Below are 16,578 nucleotides of genomic sequence, written 5' to 3' on the forward strand. Positions count from 1 at the left end.
TTTCTTCGACCTTACTACAGGGGTTGACATTCAAATTCAGAAAATTCAGAGAAGAAAACCCTTGCAAGACACTATATAAGACAACTATCCCCAAGACACATAGTCATCAGATTCTTCAAGGTCAATGCAAAAGAAAATATATTAAAGGCAACTAGAGAGAAGGGGCAGGTCACCTACAAAGGGAAACTCATCAGACTAACAGAAGATTTTTCAGCAGAAACACTGCAAGCCAGAAGATGTTGGGGGCCTAATGAAGAATCCTTAAAGAAAAGAAATTTCAACCAACAATTTCATATCCAGCAAAACTAAGCTTCATAAGTGAAGGAGAAATAAAATCCTTTACAGACAAGCAAATGCTAATGGAATTTGTAACCACCAGACCTGACTTACAAGAGGTCCTTAAGGAAGGGCTAAGCAGAAATGAAAGACCATTACCAGACACCACACAAACACACTCAAGTACATAGACTACTGACTCTATAAATCAAATACACAATGATGTCTACATAACAACCAGCTAACAACACGATGACAGGATCAAATCCATACATATCAATATTAACCTTGAACATAAACAGGCTAAATGTCCCACTTAAAAGGCACCGAGTGGTAAGCTGGATAAAGAAGCAAGACCTAAATGTATGCTTTCTTCGAAGAGACCCATCTCACATGCAAGAACACCCACAGACTCAAAGCAAAGGGATGGAGAAATATCTATTAAGAAACAGAAATCAGAAAAGAGCAGGGGCTGTTATTCTTATCTTAGACAAAACAGACTTTAAGCCAACAATGATCAAAAATGACCAAAAAAAAAAAAAGGGCATTACATAATGATAAAAGGTTTGATTCAACAAGATGTAATTATCCAACCAATGGAACAGGTTAGAAAACACAGAAATAAAGCTGTACACTTACAGTGATCTGATCTTTGACAAAGCAGACAATAACAAGCAGGAAAGGACTCTATTCAATAAATGGTGCTGGGATGACTGGCTAACCATGTGCAGAAGATTGAAACTGGACCCCTTTCTTTCACCATATACAAAAATCAACTTGAGATGGATTAAAGACTTAAATGTAAAACCTAACACTACAAAAATTCTAGAAGAAAACCTAGCAAATACCATCCTGCATATCAGTCTTGGCAAAGATTTCATGACAGAGACTCCGAAAGCAATTGCAAAAAAATTCAAAAGTTGACAAGTGGGACCTCATTAAACTAAAGATCTTCTGCACAGCAAAATAAACTCTCAACTGAGTAAACAGACAGCCTATAGGATGGGAAAAGTATTTGCAAACTATCAATCTAAGAAAGGTCTAATATCTAAAATCTATAAGAAACTTAAATTAATTAACAAGCAAGAAACAAATAGCCCCATTAAAAAATGAGCAAAGGACAGGAACAGACATATCTCAAAAGATGACGTACACATGGCCAACAAGCATATGAAAAAATGCTCTATATCACTAATCATTAGGGAAATGCAAATCAAAACCACAATGATACACCATCTCATACCCATTAGAATGGCAATTATTAAAAAGTTAAAAAACAGCAGATACTGGTGAGGTTGCAGAGAAAGAGAATGCTAATATACTGCTGGTGAAAATGTAAATTAGTTCAGCCACTGTGGAAAATAGTCTAGAGATTTCTTAAAGAAGTTAAAATAGAACTACCATTCAACCCAGCAATCCCATTACCGGCTATATATCCAATAGAATATAAATCATTCTACCATAAAGACACATGCACCCATATGTTCATCACAGCACTATACACAGTATCAAAGACATAGAATCAACCTAAATGCCTGACAATGGTGGAGTGAATAAAGAAAATATGGTACAAATACACCATGAAATACTATACAGCCATAAAAAAGAAAGACTGCATCTTTTGTGGCAACATGGATGAAGCTGGTGGCCATTATCCTAAGTGAATTACAACAGGAACAGAAAACCAAATACGACATGTTCTCACTCATAAGTGGGAAATAAATACTGACACAAAAAAGGGTATAATAGATATTAGGGCTTACTTAAGGTGAAGGGTGAGGATTGTAAAACTACCTATTGGGTATTACGTTGATTGCCAAGGTGACAAAATTATCTGTATACCAAATCCCCACAATATGCACCTTACCCATGTAACATACTTGCACCTGTATCCCTTGAACCTAAAAAAAAATTGGAAGATAAATAAATGAACAGATCTAGCAGGCAGAAAATCTGTAGACATAGTTGAAGTCAGCAGGACATCAATCAGTTGGACATCATTGACATCTATAGACTACTTTATCCAATAAGAGCAGATTGCAAATTCTTTCCCAGCTCATGTGGAACATTCACCAAGATAGACCACATTCTGGGCTATAAGACTGACCTTAACAAATTTAAAATAATAGAAGTCATACAATTTCTATTCTTAGGTCATATGGATTAAACTAGAAATCAATAACAGAAAGATAGCCAGAAAATACCAAAAGAACTGGAGATTGAATAACATACCTTTAAATAACACATGAGTTAAGAAAGAAATCTCAAGAGAAACTAAAAACGTTTTGAATGAATGAAAATAAAAATAAAATTTATTAAAATTTGTGAGACAAGAGTGAAAGTGGTGCTCAAAGGGAAATTCAGAGCATTGGATTTCAGAAAAGAATCAGAAATTATATATATCACAAAGCAATAAATATCTAAACTCAATATTCAAAGCTTCCTTCTTAGGAAACTGGAAAAAGAAGAGCAAACTAAATCCAAAAGTAAGCAGAAGAAAATAATGAAAGAGTAGAAATTAATGAAATTAAAATCAGGTAATCAATATAGATATTCAACAAAGCCAAATCCGGTTCATTGAAAAGATTAATAAAATAGATGAGCCTCTAGCTAGGCTAACAAAAAAAAAAAAAAAGGAGAGAAGATACAAAGTATTGATACTGGAAATCAAAGAGAGGATGTCACTACAGATTCTGTGAACATTCAAGGATAATAAAGAAATATCAGGAGCAAATCTATGCCCCCAAATTTGATAACATAGATGAAATGGACAAATTCCCTGAAAAACACAGTCAGCTAAAACCCACACAAGAAGGAACAGACAATTTGAATAGGCCTTTATCTATTAAAGAATTTGAATTAATAATCAATAACCTCCCCAAACAGAAATCACCAGGCCCAGATGGGCTCACCAATGACAAAACAGTTTAGGAAAAAATTTTACCAATTCTCTAAAATCTCTTTCAGAAAGCAGAAGTAGAAGGAATATTTCCTAACTCCATTTTGTGAGACTAGCATTACCCTAAGAACAAAACCAGGCAAAGACATTACAAACAAAGAACACCAACAGATCAACTACAGAGCAATACTTCTCAAAAATATAGATGCAAAAATGCTGAACAAAGTATCAAAATCAATACCAACAATGTACAAAAGGAATTATAACTACAATCAAGGGGGGTTTATTCCAGGTATGCAAGGCTGATTCAACATTTGGAAATCAGTTAACATAATCTATCACATCAACAACTAAAGCTGAGATCCGGCCACTGCACTCCAGCCTGGGCTACAGAGCGAGACTCCGTCTCAAAAAAAAAAAAAAAAAGGAAAAAAAAAAAAAAAGAAAAAAAAAAAAAAAGGAAAGGAGAAAAAAAATTACGTGATCATATCAATAGGTGTAGGAAAAGAATTTGACAAAATCCAACATTCAGTCATGATAAAAACTCTCAGTAAACTAGGAATGAAGGTAATTTCCTCAACTTGATAAAGAACATTTACAAAAACCTGTAGCTAACGTATACCTAATGGTGAGAAACCAGAAGCTTTCCTAGTAAAATCCGAAGAAAGGCAAGGATGAGCCCTCTTACCGCTGCTTCTCAATATCATACTGGAAGTTCTGGCTAATGCAATAAGATAAGAAATGGAAATAAAAGACATGCAGATTAAAAACAAAGAAATAAGACTGTCTTTGTTCACAGATGACATGATAACTATAAAGAAAATCTAAAAGATTCAACAAAATAGCTCCTAGATCTGATAGTCAAGTATAGCAAGATTGTGGAATACATGGTTAATATTCAAAAGTCAACTGCGTTTCTCTACATTGTCAGTGAACCGGAGAAATTTAAAGTTAAAAAGCCATTACCATTTACATTGGCACTTCCAAAAATGAAACACCCAGTTATCAATCTAACAAAATGCCCAAGATGTATATGAGGAAAACTACAAAACTCTGACAAAGGATATCAAAAAACTAAACAAATGGAGAGGTATTCCATGTTCAAGGATAGGAAGACTGTATATCCTCAAGATGTCAGTTATTTCCAATTTGATTCAATTCAATCCAAATCAAAGTCCCAGCAAGTTATTTAATGGGTATCAACAAACGAATTTTAAAGTTTACATGGAGTGGAAGAAATCCATAGTAGCCAACTCAATATTAAAGACTGACACTGAAAAATATTGGAGAGCTGACACCACCTGACTTCAAGACTTACTATAATGTTACAGGAATCAAGACACTACTGTGTTGCTAAAAGAATAGACAAATAGATCAATGGCACATAACAGAGAGTCCAGAAATAGGCCTATATAAATAGAGTGAGCTGATCTTTGATAAAGGAGTAAAACACAATAAAATGGAGCAATGGCCTCTTTTCAAAAAACAGTGCTGGAATAACCTGAAATCCACTTATAAAAAAAGTGAATCTAGACACAGTCTTTCTTCACAAAAAGGTGAATGGATCATGAGGTCAGGAGTTCGAGACCAGCTTGGCTAACATGGTGAAAGCCCGTCTCTACTAAAAATACAAAAATTAGCCGGGTGTGGAGGCATGCACCTGTAATCCTAGCTACTCAGGAGGCTGAGGCAGCAGAATTGCTTGAACCCAGGAGGCAGAGGTTGCAGTGAGCCGGATCGTGCCACTGCACCCCAGCCTGGGTGACAGAGCGAGACTCTGTCTCAAAAAGAAAAAATTAATTCACAATAAAGCATAGACCTGAATTAAAAATGCAAACCCATAAAAATCCTAGAAGATTATGATAAAAGAAACCTAGGTGACTTTAGGTATAGCAATGACTTTTCAGACAAGATGCTAAAGACATGATCTATGAAAGAAAGAATTCATAAGCTGGGCTTCATTAAAATTAAAATGTATTTTTAAAAATATATAAGTAGATAATTTATTTGGGCCAAGCTTCAAGATTGCAATCCAGGAGCATAGATTCAAGTTGCCCTAAATATATACTCCCAAAATTAAAACCTCAGTTCGGTGAAAGACAATGTCAAGAGAATGAGAAGATAAGCCACAGACTGGGGAAAACATTTGCAAAACATTATCTGATAAAGGAATCGTATCCAAAATAGACAAGGAACTTTTAAAAGATAATAGGAAAACAGACAATTTCCAATTAAAAATGGGAAGACCTGAGTAGAGACTCCCCAAAGATGTATGATGGCAAGTAGTCATATAAAAAGATGCTTAGCATTTTATATTATTAGGGAATTGCAAATTACAACAACAATGAAATACCTCTATACACCTATTAGAATGGCCAAAACCCACAACACTGACAGCAACAAGTGCTGGTAAGGATGTAGAGCAACTGGAACTCTCATTCATTGCTGATGGAAATGCCAAACGGTACAGCTACTTTGGAAGACAGTTTGGCAGCTTCTTACTTAACTAAACATACCCTTATCATACGATCCAGCAATCATGTTTCTTGGCATTTCCTCAACAGATTTGAAAATGTTTGTTCACACGAAAACCTGCTCACGTGTATTTATAGCAGCTTAATCCATAATTACCAAAATTTGGAAGGAACCAAATTTGGATGTCCTGCAGTAGGTAAATGGATAAATGGTGATGCATCCAGACAGTGAAATATTATTCTGCACTAAAAAGAAATGAACTATCAAACTGTAAAAAGACAGAGGAAACTCAGATTTGTATTATGAAATAAAGAAGCTAATTTGAAAAGGCAGCATACTGTATCATTACAGCTATATGACATTCTGAAAAAGGCAAAACCATGAAGACAGTAAAAATAGTAGTGGTTGACAGGGATTTGGGGGAAGGAGGAATAAATATGCAGAAGACAGAGGACATTTAGGCAGTGCAACTATTCCGTATGATACAATGGTGGGTATGTGTCATCGTCCATTTGTCAAAACCCATAGAATGTATAAAACCGAGAGTGAAATCTAACATTAACTATGGACTTTGAGTGATAATGTGTTAAGGTATGTTCGTGAATTGTAACAGATGTATCATTGTGTTGCAGGATGTCTATCGTGGGGTGGTTGTGCGTGTGTAGAGACAAGGGACTTAAAAATAAAGTTTAAAAAAAATCAATTTTTCAGTCACACTAGCCTCATTCAAGGCACAATAGCCACATGTAACTACTGGGCACCATTTGGATAGTGTAGGTAAAAAAAAAAAAAGTTGATTATTTATCTTTAGAAGCACTCTTAACTAGAGTTACACATCCACTTTGAGAAGAATCATCATGATTATGATTCATTCTGTACTTTTGTGTCTCACCCATATAGTTCTGTTACTCTAAAAATTTGTTAAAAATAAAAAATAAGGAAAAACTAAAGCATATTTCGAGTTACTGGAGTGTTTGATGTCTAGGGCCCAACTAGACTGTGCTTTTTCACAGTCTTTTGTTGATATTCAGGACAAGATTTAGTCCAAGCACTTTCCACAATATTATACCACCAATACACCTAGATTTTTTTCCCAAATGTGATCACTATTATGAAGAGTCACTGGAACATCTCCCTAATATCAAACACAGAGAAAAAAATGAAAAAAGTATTTTGAGTATTCACTTATTCACATATTGAGAACAATGTTAATAAGGCATTCAGCTAATTTTTATCTCAATTTTTAGAGTCTTTTGATGATTATTGATAACATGTCAACTATAAATGGTTACAAAGAGACATGTAATAGTCTTTCCATTAAACAGATATATAGGTAGACAGATTTAATACAGTTCTTAGTGGCACCCAAAAGTTTATACAGTTTTTGCCCAACCTAATAATCTGTATAATCCTTTATCCATGCAATATCTCCAAGAAAATTTACTGAAAAATTCATCTATGAGATCACAACTTGCTGAAAAATTGGTAAGTTAGGAAGACTGTTTGGCCTTTATAAATCCAAAAAGTACATGAACTGGCTGAGTTCATCTTTCTTCTCCCATACATCCTCTAGCCATCTTGCTAGTTGTAGTGCTTCACCATGAAGTCAATCACACTACTTTTTTACTTTTCTTCCAGATAGTTAGAAACATGAAACTACACACAGGTTGTCTCTTCACAGCTGTGATCATCATGACACTGAAACTATAGATGCATTAGATTTGTAAATCCATATTAGTCCTAACAAGCAAGCCAGTTTGTACCTGGCATTCACTATCACAAACTTTAAGGAAATACCAGAAAAGTTGCTCTAGTGACCAACAAAAACATTCATGTAAGGATTGATTTTGTCACATAGCACAAGGACTTAAAAAGACATGATCATTTCTAACATTGAAAGACAATAGAGATTTCCTTTATTTATTGTCATAAATGCATATTTCTCTATTCATACAACTTAAAATTGGAGAAGGGAAAACAGACCCTGAATGAGATAAATTTTGATTTCTGTTTCCAGTGGGTTTCAAAAACAAAACAAGAGAAAAGGGCTTATGTGATTGTTGGGGAATCCTTTTGACTTGTAAATGTGTCTTTAATGTACACATTTTAATGCATTATTGCATTATATTTTTTAAAATACTGCTTGTAGAACACATCTTTCTGTTAAATAATAATTTGTTAAGCAGTAGGTATATATTTTTTCACTCCCAAGATGTTAAAACAAAATCCAAATATATAAATTTAGCAAAGTTGAAAGACAAACACACAAAATTAGTTGCATTTATAAACACAAACAACAAACAATCCAAAAAAGAAATGAAAACAAATTTACTTACAATATCATCAAAAAGAAAAAAATACCTAGAAATAAAATTAACCAAGAAAGTGAAAGACTTGTACACTGAAAACTATAAAACATTGCTGAAAGAAATTAAAAACAAATAAATGGAAAGACATCTCATGTTCATGGATTGGAAAATTTAGTATTATTAAGATATCAATACTACTTAAAGTATAGACTAAAGGTAATCTCTAGCAAAATCCAATCACTTTTTTTTAAAAAAATAGAAAAATTAACCCTAAAATTCATATGAAATCTCAAAGGATCCTCAAACAGCCTAAACAATCTTGAAAACTAGTAAATCTGGAGATCTTACATTTCCTGATTTCAAAACTTAGTACAAAACTAGAATAATCAAACGAGTGTGGTACTGGCTACAGACAGACATATAGACCAAGAGAATAGAATAGAGAGCCCAGAAACAAAGCCCTGCACACGTGATCAATTGATTTTCAACAAGGGTGCCAAAACCATTCAATGGACAAAGGACAGTCCTTTCAACAGATGGTGCTGGGGAAACTGGATATACACATTCAAAAGAACAGGCTGAACATGGTGGCTCATACTACAGTCTCAACACTTTGGGAGGCCAAGTCAAGAGGATCACTTGAAGCCAAGAGTTCAAGACAAGCCTGGGCAACATAGTGACACCCCAAATCTACAAAAAAAATTTTTTTTTTAATTAGCTGGGCATGGTGGCATGTGCATATAGTTCCAGTTACTTGGGAGGTTGAGGTAGGAGAATCACTTGATCCTAGGAGATCAAGGCTACAGTGAGCTATGATCATGCCACTGCTCTGCAGCCTGGGCAACAGAGCAAGACTCTGTCTCTAATAATAATAATAATAATAATAATAACAATAATAAAGTTGGATGTTTACCTAACACCATATACAAAAATTAACTTAAATTGGATCAGACCCAAACATGATAGCTAAAACGCTAAAATTCTTAGATTGCTTTAACTGTTTAGCTTTTTAGCTTATTGTGATATATTTTGCTTATTGTAATGTGCTGATTAACTACTTATCTTTTTAACTTATTGTAATATCATTGTTTAGCTTTTTAGCTTATTATAATATAAAGATTATAGTATTACAATATTTTTAATAAAGCACCATTTAAGGTAGATCTAAGAACCTATGTGACAATAAGAGATGTCACTTGCTGCCTGGTAAATATTCATTGTCATTCCTTTCCACTATAAAACATGAAATTCTGAGTTTTGTTTAGATCTCAAAGCCCCTGAGCGTAAACTCAGTTCTCATGTCCTCACGCTTCATTAAGAACTACAAACTAATCAATTTTTGCGGGATTGAAGCCCCTTTTTTTGATTGAAGCTACTTAGGAGGCTGGAGTGCAGTGGTGTGATCTTGGCTCACTGCAACCTCCGCCTCCTGGGTTCAAGCGATTCTCCTGCCTCGGCCTCCTGAGAAGCTGGACTACAGGTGTGTGCCACCACGCCCAGCTATTTTGTGTTTTTAGTAGAGAAGCAGTTTCATTATGTTGGCCAGGATGGTCTCGATCTCTTCACCTTGTGATCCACCTGTCTCCGCCTCTCAAAGTGCTGGGATTACAGGTGTGAGCCACCGCGCCCAGCCGCCCTTTCAATAGACTGCAGGGTTTTCTACTTCTAATTTATTTGTGATAGTTTGCTGTAAACAAGACGGAGGGAAGTCTGGAGTGTCTTTCTTTTAATGAACCTGGCTGACCCTCTAATTGGACCTTGGTGGAGACGGTTACGTATGCACAGAGATGAGCTTTTATCAGCCACAGAGTCTTAAAAAGACCCTCCAGGATTTCTCTTTCTACAACATTCTGGAGAATAAACATCTTCTCTGGAATGTTTGCTTACAAATACTATATCAATTCTTGCTTTTAACAATCTTCTGAGAGTTGAATCCAAATAAAAGTTTGGTTATGGCTATCTTGTGCTTTTCCTTTTTTTCATGGAATTCATTTTTTTGGTTGTCCCTTTTGACATCAATCAAAAGAGGGATGTTACACTATGTTCTATTTTAGAATCATATTTGATTAGTAATAGTAGAATCCTCAACACTCTGTTGACTCAAGAATTTCCTGAAATTGGGAGGTTCGTTCCCGCTGTTTTGAATTTAGGTCTTTTTCAACTAGTATTTATGTTCAATAAACAACTTAACATAGCTGTTTTAACCTTCCTTATTATTCACGAAAGCAAAGACCACAGCTCTCAGCTTATGTGGGACAGCCAACCTGGAGGCTTTTCTCAAGGTTATTTTAAAATCTTCAGCTTTAAAAATTGTATTTGCTGAATAATTCAAATGCAGAATCTTATATGTCTATCACTTCCCAATGGGATCTTCCCAAGGCAATTCATGAAGCAGTTTGCAGCAGAAGATAAATTAAATTTTTTTTGAAAACTGTGAGTTATAAGATAAAGAGCACATCACTGTCACACACAATTAGGAGAGACAAAGATGTTACCTGCTTTAAACTTGTATTTAACAATTCTCTTCTCCTTTTTTTCCTTAGGGGAAGTGATTCAGTTAGACAAATTCTTAGTGGTAAAGCTCAGCAAAGACAGACGTCAGCCAGCTTTAGTTCAGTTGAACAATGTGGGGGTTAGGATGCTGATCCCCGCACAGTTGAAAATTCATGTATAACTTTTGACTCTCCCAAAACTTAACTACTGATAACTTCCTGTTGACCAGAAGCCTAACCAATAACACAATTAATACATATTTTATATGTTCTGTGTATTATATACAACATTCTTACAATAAAGTAAGATAAGGAAAATAAAATGTTATTAAGAAAATCATAAGGGGGATGAGTGCAGGGGCTCACGCCTGTAATCCCAGCATTTTGGGAGGCTGAGGCAGGTGGATCACTTGAGGCCAGGAGTTCCAGACCAGCCTGGCCAACATGGCAAAACCCCATCTCTACTAAAAACAGAAAAATCAGTGGGCATGGGGCACACGCTTGCAATCCCAGCTATTCCGGAGGCTGAGGCAAGATAATTGTTTGAACCTGGGAAACAGAGGCTGCAGTAAGCCGAGATCGCACCACTGCACTCCAGTCTGAGTGACAGAGTGAGACTGTCTCAAAAAAACAAAGGAGGGAAGGAAGGAAGGAAGGAAGGAAGGAAGGAAGGAAGGAAGGAAGGAAGGAAGGAAGGAAGGAAGGAAGGAAGGAAGGAAGGAAATACCTGGAGGGGGCACTTTGTATTATTTTGTTTTGGGAAAGAAAAGAAGAAAGAAAAGAGAAACAAAATGAAATGAAAAGGAAAGAAAATCATAAAGAAGAGAAAATACATTTACTATTCATTAAGCAGAAGTGGATAATCATATAGGTCTTCATCCTCATCTTCACATTGAGGGGACTGAGGAGGAGGAGGAGGAGAAAGAGGAAGGGTTGGTCTTGCTGTCTCAGGGGTGGAAGAGGTGGAAGAAAATCTAAGTGTAACTGAACCCATGCAGTTCAAACCTATGTTGTTCTAGGGCCAACTGCATTTTTAAAATAACTGCTTTGGAAGATCTGTGTGTATGTGTGTATATGATCTGAGAAATTAGAAGAAAAGAGGAATGAGGAGTAGAAAAATACCAACATTTCTGATGGTCAATTTCTTTTAATTACAGAGAGAATTCAGTCTTCACCAAAGTTGGCTTAACTACTCATTTTCTCAGTAGACAATTTCTAAGTGTGGGGTTTGACTGATTTTTACAGAAAGACAATAGAAGTCTTTCAAAATTGTTGGTAAGAATGATTCACCCTTCTTGCTTTTGTTAAGAAATAATTGTCAATGTTAAATTACATTAATTTTGCTGCCTGAAATGAGTTTTGAATACTTGCTATTTCTTTCTCAGTCAAAGGATATTTAAAATGATGCCAATGGAACTCACTGATTTTAACTACAATATTTGTTGAAAACAAATACGTATATCAAGGTTACTTCATATGTCTTTTTCAAACAAACTCTCTTCCTGTGGGTGGATGTTTAACAGAATTACAGTTAGGTATTGCCAAACTTCAAAGAAAGGAAGACTTACTCATCCTTTGGATGGAGAAAGGATTCATTTACCAAACCCACTTTGGTGATTGTAGATCTTTGGCTGAATTGCCTTGGAGTCTAGATTTCCTTGATAAAGACTCATTCAAACTCAATAAATTACAAGAAAAAGAAAGACAAATGGGGAGGAGGGAATGGGATCAATATTCTAAAAGTCTAGGATTCTAGTTCAGTTTAATTTTATACTCATATGATAAAGAAGAGAGGAGAAGCCTGGCTAGAAAGGTGGATGTTTATCACTCAGTTAATGTTTTTTTGTTTTTACCCAATTCATGTTCTTGAAGCTGCTACATTTACTAACCTACAATAAGTGTAGAGAGGATGAACTATACTGATAATCCTATTTATTGACCGGATTTAATACTCAGGTTTGATTTTTGCATTTTTGGATATGTTTTAAAGGTAGAGGATCTTAAATTCATATTTAAAATACTTTCTATCCTGTCTTTCACATAAGGAAAATTATCTGGAAATTGTAAGTGCTCCAGGCAAAAGTCTGGCTGTGATATGACTTCTGGGAGACACTTCTCACAAGAGGGAAGATAAGTAAATTGCTCTAAGTGACTGCTTTTTATTCTTGAGGTTCCTGGCCCCCCCAACCCCCCACCCGCACAGTTATTAGATGAGTAAAATAAGGTTGAAGAAACATAAGGGATAGTCTTGGAGAGGAAATGAAGTTTTAAAGAGCATCCAAAAAAAGGGAGGGTTGGGGGAAGAGATCTAGAACCCTATATGGTAAGGGAGGTTGATGGGGGAAGTGGGTTTGAAATTGGGTATTTCCCCTATTCCAACTCATTTGCCTTGGATACACCTGGAGGGGCACCTGGGCTTTGTTTTATTTTGTTTTGGCATGAATTGGACAGGTACTTCCTTCCCCATTAGCTCCCTCCCTAAGTTACAGCTCCTCCACCAGCCTGGGTTCTATCAGTGTACTAAATTCCCGGGCAGTTGTCCAGCTCCCCCCATTGCAGGGACATCTCTGGTTACATCTACAGTGACAGTCCCTTGAGGTTTCTATAGTCCTGTTGCTATGGAAACACCATTTTGGCAGGATCTAAAAACCTTAAGAAAAATGCCTAAAGGTTTGAAACTTTGCTTCAGATCCAAAATAAACCTTCCTTTGGCATAACCCATTTATGTTTTTTTTTAATTAACTAATTTATACTTTAAATAATAAATTATATTAGCTAAAAATATAGTCTCTCTTATCCAAACTGCTGGAAAAAAACAATACTTCGAGGGCTTTTTTTCTAGTTGCGCCATTTTTATAAACTTTAGAGAAGCTAGATTTAAGAAATCCTCTAGATTTCCAATTCTGAGAATTTTCTTAGAAGGAACGTTCAGCTCTCAGACAAAATGAGATGCTCTTACACAGCGGCAAGAAAGTAAAGAGAAAATTAAATGCAAAGTAAGAAGGAAGGAAATAACAGAGATTAGGGCAGAAACAGTACAAAATTATAAAGCAATTGATAGATAGGTGTTGCTAGTTTTTTCTCTTGGGGTATTTATGCTCCCTGTTCCTGTGGGGAACTTAGGGCCTCAATCAGACCACACAGATCCTGTTCCTGTAAACTCAGGTACTGTCAGACCACAGATCCCTGTTCCTGTAAACTCAGGTACTGTCAGACCACAGATCCCTGTTCCTGTAAACTCAGGTACTGTCAGACCACAGATCCCTGTTCCTGTAAACTCAGGTACTGTCAGACCACAGATCCCTGTTGCTGTAAACTTAGGTACTGTCAGACTGGGCTGGTGATCCCTGTTGCTGTAAACTTAGGTACTGTTGTGACCAGATCCCTGCCCCGAGCATGCACCAGGGAATACAAGAAAGTGGTGGTCCACAACCTTTTTGGCACCAGGGACCGGTTTCAAGGAAGACAATTTTTCCATGGACCGAGGGTCGGAAGTGAGGGGGATGGTTTCAGGATGATTCAAGCCCATTACATTGGTTGTGTACTTTATTTATATTATTATTACATTGTAATATATAGTGAAATAATTATGCAACTCACCATAATATAGAATCAATGGGGGCCCTGAGCTTGTTTTCCTGCAACTAGTCGGCCCTATCTGGGGTTGGTGGGAGACAGTGACCAATCATCAGGCATTAGATTCTCATAAGTAGCGTGCAACCTGGATCTGTCACATGCGCAGTTTACAAGGTTCATGCTCCTGTGAGAACCTAATGCCCCCGCTGATCTGACAGGAGGCAGAGCTCAGGTGAGCAATGCAGAGTGGCTGTAAGTAGGGATGAAGGTTTGTTTGCTCACCTGCTGCTCACCTCCTACTGTGTGGCCTGGTTCCTAACAGGACCAGGGGTTGAGAACTCCAGCAATAAAGTTTCCAGTGAACTTGAAACTATCACTACCACCTGCTCATTTGGGGCTCCCTATATTAATGGATCAACCAACAGTGAAGAAAGTTACTCTAATGGTAAGAGCAATTGTTAGTGATTATGTCAGATGCATGTGAACAAGAGCAATCCATCTTGAATAGGAGCTGGGTAAAATGAGGCTGAGACCTGCTGGGCTGCATTCCCAGACAGTTAAGGCATTCTACATTACAGGATGAGATAGGAGGTCAGCACAAGATACAGGTCATAAAGACCTTGCTGACAAAACAAGTAGCAGTAAGGAAGCCAACAAAATCCCACCAAAACCGAGATGGCGATGAGAGTGACTTCTGGTCGTCCTCACTTCTACCCTCCCGTCAGTGCCTTGACAGCTTACAAATGCCATGGCAATATCAGGACATTGCCCCAGATGGTCGAAAAAGGGGAGGCATGAATAATCCACCCCTAGTTTGGCATATCATCAAGGAATAACCATGAAAACGGGCAACCAGCAGCCCTTGGGGCTGCTCTATGGAGTAGCCATTCTTTTATCCCTTTACTTTCTTCATAAACTTGCTTTTTCTTTGCACTGTGGACTCTCCCTCAATTCTTTCTTGCACAAGATCCAAGAACCCTCTCTTGGGGTCTGGATTAGGACCCCTTTCCTGTAACAGTTACCTTGAGGAGTTAGGGGTGCTGTTGCGTGGTGAGAAGAGAAGGAACACAGCTAGAAATTCAGATTTCTTGGAGCGTCTCTTGGTGCTTCTTGATGCCTGGTAACAATGGTCACCAGGCAACTAGAGGATACACACCCTAACAAGGACAAAGCAGTGAACATTCAGACCCTTCAGTGAAGACCTAAGTTGCCCCTCCCAGGAGAACAATGTAGATCAACCCAAGCAAGTGCTGCCTGGAGCTCTGGAGGATCAGGATTGGGTGCTGGAGAGCAGAGATGATGACTATCAACTATGGCCTCAGGGCCAGTAGGGTTTGGAGCTTCTCCCACTTATTATTTTGTATTAAGTTTTTGTGGTATTTTGGCTGGCTATCACCATGAAGGGACTTGGGGAGAGATGGGTGTTAAGAGGAAAGGAGGGCATTTGAGGAGTGGAAGGGGTCAACTGTTGATAGACATCACATGTGTGCTATTTCAGATGCACTCATTCCCATCTCTGACCCCAATCACTGCTGCAGAGACCCATTCCAAGGAGGTGTTGATTGGTTTTGCAGAGTCTTGCTTCTGGTCTACACGGCATTCCTCTTTCTCCTGCCCTGGGCTTCTTTGATGTGAGGGCTTGAGCCCCTTTACGGGAATGCTCTTAGTACTCAAGTGTGTATAACCTGGAAGTGGAGATGGGGAGGTAATGCTGGTGGAGCCTGTACATAAAGCCTCTTCCTTTCCCAGGTAAACTATTCTGAGAGATATTTCTTGAGCCTCATGAGAAGGTCCTGTGTGATCGTGTTCCCATAGTCCTGGTCAACTTAATAAAAACACAGATGGTATTGACTTTTCTTCCTTCTCTGTTTCAGTTCGCCGGCCCTTCACTTCTGCTCCCTGGGATCACCTCCCAGATGAATTGCTTTCACCCTGTCCTTTGTCTTCCCAGCTGCTTTGAAGGAAACCCAGTCTAGGACACTGATCTTCATAACAGAGCATTAATTTCCTCTGGCCACCCAGAGCGGCATTCATTCTTAACTTCCTTTAGACATGCTTCAATGCAATTTGGAGTTAGTGTGCTTGAATAAGCCAATTCTACTTTGGAGAATTAAGGCTGGCACTTTTCCCTGCAGAGGACTTTCTTCTTTGCTGACCTCATTGCTAATGGCCTCATTTATGTCTCTAGTTCTTGTTCTCTGGGGGCTTTGAAATAACACACCCAATTTCTTTAAAACAAACAAACAAAGATCTAGCTAGTCTTTTGACATTAACCTTGTTCAGAAGGTGCCTGGTTAATATCCAGGATTTAGCAATTAACTAGTATATTCTATCTAGTATTCCGCTTTACCCTTTTGTTGCTGCATTTATTTTATTTGCTGTTTCACAGAGTCTTTGCAACCTTGTTTTCTTCCCTTTAAATGACCGACTATTTTCTTTGGCATGGCCCCAGAGAACAGTAACAGTTAAACTTATTGCTATGTGAAAGCGCTGCATCTGTTTAGAAGTTGCTCTGAAGGCCGTGAGAGCAAGCGACCTGGATGATAGGAAG

General features: G+C 37.4%; 1 protein-coding gene across 2 annotated transcripts in view; it reads right to left on the minus strand.

Annotated features, from left to right (window-relative positions):
* SLC39A12 (solute carrier family 39 member 12) overlaps positions 1-16,578 on the minus strand; it is an 83,684-nt gene that overhangs the window by 13,966 nt on the left and 53,140 nt on the right. The gene's annotated exons all lie outside the window — the stretch shown is intronic.

Source organism: Papio anubis, chromosome 11 (genome assembly GCF_008728515.1).
Source record: "Papio anubis isolate 15944 chromosome 11, Panubis1.0, whole genome shotgun sequence".
NCBI classification, from domain to species: domain Eukaryota; kingdom Metazoa; phylum Chordata; class Mammalia; order Primates; family Cercopithecidae; genus Papio; species Papio anubis.